This window comes from Homarus americanus, unplaced genomic scaffold (assembly GCF_018991925.1).
Source record: "Homarus americanus isolate GMGI-L3 unplaced genomic scaffold, GMGI_Hamer_2.0 scaffold74, whole genome shotgun sequence".
In the NCBI taxonomy this organism is placed as follows: Eukaryota; Metazoa; Arthropoda; class Malacostraca; order Decapoda; family Nephropidae; genus Homarus; species Homarus americanus.
In genome coordinates, this window is record NW_024716951.1 from 1,723,980 (window position 1) to 1,732,502 (window position 8,523).

An 8,523-nucleotide genomic window follows, 5' to 3' on the forward strand; every position below is an offset into this window, starting at 1 on the left:
GTTCTTTTATATTACTATACCACTGTTGTTACTATTGATGTTACATACAATCTAATTTTCTCACCACCACCACTATCCACCACCACCACCACCACTACTATCACCAGCTGCACCAAGGGTAGGGCTGTCAGGCTCCTGTCCTGACGTCAGCACATCAGAATGAACCAGACAGGTGGCTGACAGACAGAATCAAGTTAGTACACCTTGTTGCACTGCACCCCTCCTACCCCCCCCCCCTCACACACACACAACTGCCATATTTATCAATTGAGCTCACAACTTCAGGGACCAATTTAGTAAAGATACAACTATCCTGGCCTGGTTAGGTTAGGGTAACGGTTCTCAGTGTGCTGTATCCGCACCACCCGCAACAGACCGTCAAGTCAATGGGATCCACTTTCATAGAGACAGATAAATGACTCGGCTCTTTAGCTATTGAAAATGTATATACAGATGACATAAACTTATCCTGTCTTAACCTATTTATGAATCAGAACACACACACACACACACACACACACACACACACACACACACACACACAACACACACCTCTCTCTCTCTCTCTCTCTCTCTTACTATTAAACTATCACTCGCTCAATCGCCTCCTTACCCACTCTTACTCTTACCCACTCTTACCCACTCTTCTCCTCTTATAATCTGATCACTCTCTACAACTCTCACCCATCACTCTCCCCACTCACTCGACTACCCTCATTCTAATACCCCACTTCCTCACCATCTCCCACTCCTTCCCCACTTACTTCATAGACACTTCCCAAGCACCTTTAACAAAACAGGTCATGTTATTAAACTTGTTCTAAGGTGTCCAATTAAGTTGAGGCACGTACAGAGCAAACCTGAGACGTCACACTCATCCGGTTTCTCAATAAATCGTAGGACAGATTTTTTCTCGTAATTGGAAACTTAAAAAAAAAAACTTGAATCATCTGAAGAATCTCAACCTAACCTAACCTAACCTAACCTAACTACTAACTTCTTCTCAACCACCTAACCTAACCTTAACCTCTACCTAACCTAACCTAACCTTAACCTAACCTAAGCTAGAAGTGTTCACAAGTTCCATCCATACTTAACTAAGTCCACCAGGCTTTTAACTAACAAGTATTTAACCACAAGTATTTTAAGTAATGTAAAGTAGTTTCTATACTCATTAAGATACTTCAGTACACTTAATAGTCCTGAGGTAAGTTGAATCTTTGAGAAAAAACTTAAATTCTGTTTTTACAAGAATTTTTACGAGTTGAGCAATTTTTTTTTTTTTGGTTCCAGAATGTAGCAACAATAACACGACCGATGTTTACCCTCGGTCCTGTTGTTGTAAGCGTCCACCACCACTACCACCACTACCACTAGCAGCTGTTGGCGCATAAAATCGTCAGTGTCTGTAGTTTTATGGCAACCACACAACCACATACCAGTAATACTTAACCAGCGGGAGAAGACGATTGACAGTAAATAAGGCGATGCATAACTACGATAACCATACGATACCTTCCCGACTTCCCGACGACTATTTGTAAACACTATCACTCGGCACACTTACGCAAACACAAAATAACATTTAGATAATAATTTTAATAAAAGTAAACAAAAAATACTAAAATAACATACATACATATACATACATATTGAAGTTAAAAGCCTTAGCAGGGAATAGTGTTATGGTAACGTCATTCACCCTGACACGACTTCTCCTCCCAAGCTTTTGTAGTACAGTGAATAGCCCCTCTCCCTCCCCTCCCTTCCCCATCTCCTCCTTCTCTCTCTCTCCTCCTCCTCCTCCCCTCCCTCCTTCTAGCATTTCCAGGCGAGTTCCAGTCCCCTCTTGGCCTTTCCACCACGCCTCCAAGTCTTCCAGCCATTTCCAGTATGATTTCCAGTTTTTTCGGGTTTTCTGTCCTTCCAGCCTCACTTCAACCCCCTCCCCCAGACTTCCCTAGCCTTAACTTCAAGTCCAACCATCCCTCTCCTCCCTCCAAATATGTCATACTCTCCACGTTCTCTCTTCCCTCTCCCCATCACCACTCACCCATCCCCTTCCATCGTCTCCCCAATCACCCATTCTTGACACTCTCCTCCTCCCCCCTCCCAAAGCACTCCCTGCCACTCCTAAACTCCCCCCACCCAAATCATTCACTCCTCACCCCTGCCACTCACACCTGGAGCCTACTCTCCCAGCACTCCTAGGCACTCCATTAACACCTCCGACACTCACAGTCACTCAGGACCCCTCTTCTAACATCCTGACGGAGATTCCCCACCTCCCCCCCCGTGCGTGTCTCTCCCTCCTTTCTTCACTTCCTTCTTTCCTCCTTCTCCTTCCCCTTCCTCTCTCTCCTTTGTTCCTTCCGTCCCTTGTCCCTCCTCCTCCTCCCCTCCCAGCCCTCGTTTCCCTCCCTCTCCTCCTATCTCTCCCTTGTCTCCTCCTCCTCCTCCTCCCCCGGTCTTCTCGATATCAAGGTAATGAGTTAATTAAGGCGAGAACGACGTAAGTGACAACAACGACAGTAACAGGAGACAGCAACACAGCAACACAGCAACACAGCAACACAACACAGCAACACAAGAAGGCAACATCATCATCATCAGTGGTCAAGGTTACATCCACAGGTCAAGGTGGTAGGAGGTCATCAGCTGAACCAGACAACAACAACAACAACAACAACAACAACAACAACAACAACCTCAAGTAGTGATTCGTGTGTGTGTGTGTGTGTGTGTGTGTGTGTGTGTGTGTGTGTGTGTGTGTGTGTGTGTCATGGCTTATATATAAACAAGTTGAAATAGACGATGTTTTTAAGACAACAGACAGACAGACAGACAGACAGACAGACAGACAGACAGACAGACAGACAGACAGACAGACAGACAGACGGTGACACATGTGTAACGTCAAGAAGGACACTTTAATAAGACATAAACCAGACGGGTTATAAATGGACCACCCAGACATACATACATACATACATACATACATACATACATACATACATACATACATCTCCCCCTACTACCTTACATAGATGTTTGGCCACGATACCCCCTGATACCTCCTCCCTTCTTCTCTCTTCTTCTCTCTCCTCCTTCTTCTCCTTCTTCCTTCTACTCCTCCTTCTACTTCTCCTCTTCTTCCTTCTACTCCTCCTTCACGTCGTCCTTCCTGGCCTAATATCCATCCTTCCTCCTCCTCCTCCTCCTTTCTATTATATAAAAAATTATGAACATCGATGGTAGTTGTGAACGCTAGTGGTGGTAGCAATGAACGCTGGTAGTAGTGGTAGTGGTGGTAGCAATGAACGCTGGTAGTAGTGGTAGTGGTAGCAATGAACGCTAGTAGCAGTGGTAGTGGTGGTAGCAATGAACGCTGGTAGTAGTGGTAGTGGTGGTAGCAATGAACGCTGGTAGTAGTGGTAGTGGTGGTAGCAATGAACGCTGGTAGTAGTGGTAGTGGTGGTAGCAATGAACTAGTAGTAGTGGTAGTGTGGTAGCAATGAACGCTAGTAGTAGTGGTAGTGGTGGTAGCAATGAACGCTGGTAGTAGTGGTAGTGGTGGTAGCAATGAACTGGTAGTAGTGGTAGTTGAGGCGAATGAAACAGCGTCTTGAAGGGCAGGACAGTGACAAATAGCAACATGGTAAGCTGGACCCAAGGTTGGACGTGCGGGAGGGGTGGTGAGGTGAGGAGGGGTGGTGAGGTGGGGAGGGTGGTGGGGAGGGTGAGGGGCGGTGAGGGAGGGTGAGGGGCAGTGAGGGAGGGTGAGGGGCGGTGAGAGAGGTGGGGAGTAAGGTGGGGAGGGGCGGTGAGGTGAGTGAGGGAGGGGTGGTGAGGGGCCGGTGAGGGAGGGCGGTGAGGTAAGGGAGGGGGCGGCAAAGGGTAGGTCTAAATAGTGGTACCTTTAGAACTCCCATATTTACCCTTTAAATGGGATAGGATGGGAAGGGAGAAGGAGTAATGAGAAGGGGTTGCGGAGATGAGATAGAAGAGACAAAGAGAAGAGGAAGAATTGGTGATTTTTGTTCCTTGTGTATGATAGAGAGAGAGAGAGAGAGGGAGAGGAGAGAGGGAGAGAGGGAGAGAGAGGGAGACTGTATCATCCACGGTTCATCAGCACACACACACACACACAGAGGTTCACCTGTACACCTGCCAACGACCCACACCGCCTGGTTCACCTGTTAATTCTCTTGATTAATCCTTGTGAGGCGGAGCTTACCTGTGTGACGCCAAAAGTTAAAACACTGGGGATTCCTTTTGGCGTCACGAGAATGGAACAACACACAGACACTCACACAGACACTCATGTGAGCTTCCCTGCGGCCCTGACAGTCTATACGGCTGTGTGGGTATGATATGTGACCTTCCCTGCGGCCCTGACAGTCTATATGGCTGTGTAGGTATGATATGTGAGCTTCCCTGCGGCCCTGACAGTCTATATGGCTGTGTGGGTATGATATGTGACCTTCCTGCGGCCCTGACAGTCTGTACGGCTGTGGGTATGATATGTGAGCTTCCTGCGGCCTGACAGTCTATATGGCTGTAGGTATGATAGTGAGCTTCCTGCAGCCTGACAGTCTGTACGGCTGTGTGGGTATGATATGTGACTTCCCTGCGGCCCTGACAGTCTGTACGGCTGTGGGTATGATATGTGACCTTCCTGCGGCTGACAGTCTATACGGCTGTGGGTATGATATGACCTTCCCTGCGGCCCTGACAGTCTGTACGGCTGTGTGGGTATGATATGTGAGCTTCCCTGCGGCCCTGACAGTCTGTAGCTGTGGGTATGATATTGACCTTCCTGCGGCCTGACAGTCTGTACGGCTGTGTGGGTATGATGACCTTCCTGCGGCCTGACAGTCTGTACGGCTGTGTGGGTATGATATGTGACCTTCCTGCGCCTGACAGTCTGTACGGCTGTGTGGGTATGATATGTGACCTTCCTGCGGCCTGACAGTCTGTACGGCTGTGGGTATGATATGAGCTTCCTGCGGCCCTGACAGTCTGTACGGCTGTGTGGGTATGATATGGAGCTTCCTGCGGCCCTGACAGTCTGTACGGCTGTGTGGGTATGATATGTGACCTTCCTGCGGCCCTGACAGTCTATACGGCTGTGTGGGTATGATATGTAATTTCCCTGCGGCCCTGACAGTCTGTACGGCTGTGTGGGTATGATATGTGACCTTCCTGCGGCCCTGACAGTCTATACGGCTGTGTGGGTATGATATGTGACCTTCCCTGCGGCCTGACAGTCAGTACGGCTGTGTGGGTATGATATGTGAGCTTCCTGCGGCCCTGACAGTCTATACGGCTGTGTGGGTATGATATGTGACCTTCCTGCGGCCTGACAGTCTATACGGCTGTGGGTATGATATGTGAATTTCCTCGCCCTGACAGTCTATACGGCTGTGTGGGTATGATATGTGACCTTCCCTGCAGCCTGACAGTCTATAGCGGCTGTGTGGGTATGATATGTGAATTTCCTGCGGCCTGACAGTCTATACGGCTGTGTGGGTATGATATATGAATTTCCCTGCGGCCCTGACAGTCTATACGGCTGTGTGGGTATGATATGTGAATTTCCCTGCGCCCTGACAGTCTATACGGCTGTAGGTATGATATGTTACCTTCCTGCGACCTGACAGTCTATACGGCTGTGTGGGTATGATATTGAATTTCCTGCGGCCTGACAGTCTATACGGCTGTGTGGGTATGATATGTGACCTTCCCTGCGCCCTGACAGTCTATACGGCTGTGTGGGTATGATATGTGACCTTCCCTGCGGCCTGACAGTCTATACGGCTGTGTGGGTATGATTATGAATTTCCTGCGGCCCTGACAGTCTATACGGCTGTGGGTATGATATGTGACCTTCCTGCGGCCTGACAGTCTATACGGCTGTGTGGGTATGATATGTGAATTTCCTGCGCCCTGACAGTCTATACGGCTGTGTGGGTATGATATGTAATTTCCCTGCGGCCCTGACAGTCTATACGGCTGTGTGGGTATGATATGTGAATTTCCTGCGGCCCTGACAGTCTATACGGCTGTGTGGGTATGATATGTGAATTTCCTGCGGCCCTGACAGTCTATACGGCTGTGTGGGTATGATATGTAGATTTCCTGCGGCCCTGACAGTCTATACGGCTGTGTGGGTATGATATGTGAATTTCCTGCGGCTGACAGTCTATACGGCTGTGTGGGTATGATATGATTCCCTGCGGCCTGACAGTCTATAAGGCTGTGTAGGTATGATATGATTCTTCCCTGCGACCCTGACAGTCTATACGGCTGTGGGTATGATATGTGATTTCCTGCGGCCCTGACAGTCTATACGGCTGTGGGTATGATATGTGACCTTCCCTGCGGCCCTGACAGTCTATACGGCTGTGTGGGTATGATATGTGACCTTCCTGCGGCTGACAGTCTATACGGCTGTGGGTATGATATGTGACCTTCCTGCGGCCCTGACAGTCTGTACGGCTGTGTGGGTATGATATGTGAGCTTCCTGCGGCCCTGACAGTCTATATGGCTGTGTAGGTATGATATGTGAGCTTCCTGCAGCCTGACAGTCTGTACGGCTGTGTGGGTATGATATGTGACCTTCCCTGCGGCCCTGACAGTCTGTACGGCTGTGTGGGTATGATATGTGAGCTTCCCTGCGGCCCTGACAGTCTATACGGCTGTGTGGGTATGATATGTGAGCTTCCCTGCGCCCTGACAGTCTGTACGGCTGTGTGGGTATGATATGTGAGCTTCCCTGCGGCCCTGACAGTCTATACGGCTGTGTGGGTATGATATGAGCTTCCCTGCGGCCCTGACAGTCTGTGTGGCTGTGTAGGTATGATATGTGAGCTTCCCTGCGGCCCTGACAGTCTATACGGCTGTGTGGGTATGATATGTGACCTTCCCTGCGGCCCTGACAGTCTGTGGCTGTGTAGGTATGATATGTGAGCCCTGCGGCCCTGACAGTCTATACGGCTGTGGGTATGATATGTGAGCTTCCTGCGGCCCTGACAGTCAGTATGTGTGGCTGTATAAAAATATAACCATCCATGCAATCCAGTCTGTGTATGTCACACACACACACACACACACACACACACACACACACACACACACAGACAGGCGGCGGACTTTGTAAAGATGATGTATGCCCCCACCCCACCCCCCACCCTCACCCTCCAGGGCCAGAGAGTTGTAATGGGCCAGACATTCTTATCTTTCTTATCTCACCTAACAATCTAACAACAATTACTTCCTCATCATTAAGGCAATTTGTTCCTGTACACGAGTGTGGAAAGTGACCAAATGGGCCCCCGCTCCCATAGTTCTATTGGGCCCCCGCTCCCCTAGTTCTATTGGGCCCCAGTCTTAATAGGCCCCAACAAGGTTAATGGTTCGGTTGAGATCTCTCTCTCTCCATCATCCATCTACACTGGCCCAAAAAACATCTCAAATGGCCCCCCCAAACTGCATTAAAACTTGACCAAATCTAGTTACGTTTCTTATTCTCGAGAGATAAATTAACGTACAGTACATATGTGTGTGTGTGTGTGTGTGTGTGTGTGTGTGTGTGTGTGTGTGTGTGTGTGTGTGTGTGTGTGTGTGTGCCACTAAACACCTGTTGAGGCGAGGCTATGATGAGGGGGAGGGACCTGAAGATTATATAACCCAGCTTATTTCACCTGTTGATTAAATACCTTAAAGCTACCTTGATCTGTCCGGTCACCATCACTGTCACCATCACTGTCACCATCACTGTCACCATCACTGTCACCATCGCGTCTAATAAACATAAACTAGTCCCCTGCTAACAAAGGGACCTGATTGGCTGATTTATTAACCAATCAAGAGACGAGTCACAATCAAAACAAGATGACGGTCGAGAGATTAAAAAAAGGTAATAAATGGGAGAAAAAAAACCACGTTAATGAACCAGACGATGTTGTTACCTTACTGAAGACCTATTGTCCCTCAGGTGTCAGACAGCAGGGGACCAGGATGCCCCCTCTACCTCTACCTATCCACCCCCTATCCCCCTTTACACCCTACTTCTGCCCCATCCGCCTACCCCATCATCCCCCCCTGTCAACCGCTCTCCAGTATTAACGTGTGACAGGTGTGTGACGTGACATACACCAGTGACAGTGATGCTCGTGACGTGTGACAGAAACCACCCAAGTATGACGTCACAGTGTTTACATATGTCTGTCTATCTTGCTGCCACCATTACCACCATCACTCGAGTCTCTGCCACCATTACCACCATCACTCGAGTCTCTGCCATCATTACCACCATCACTCGAGTCTCTGCCACCATTACCACCCATCACTGAGTCTCTGCCACCATTACCACCATCACTCGAGTCTCTGCCACCATTACCACCATCACTTGAGTCTCTGCCACCATTACCAACACGAGTCTCTGCCACCATTATCTCCATCACTGAGTCTCTGCCATTACCATTACTCTGAGTCTCTGCCATCATTACCACCATCAC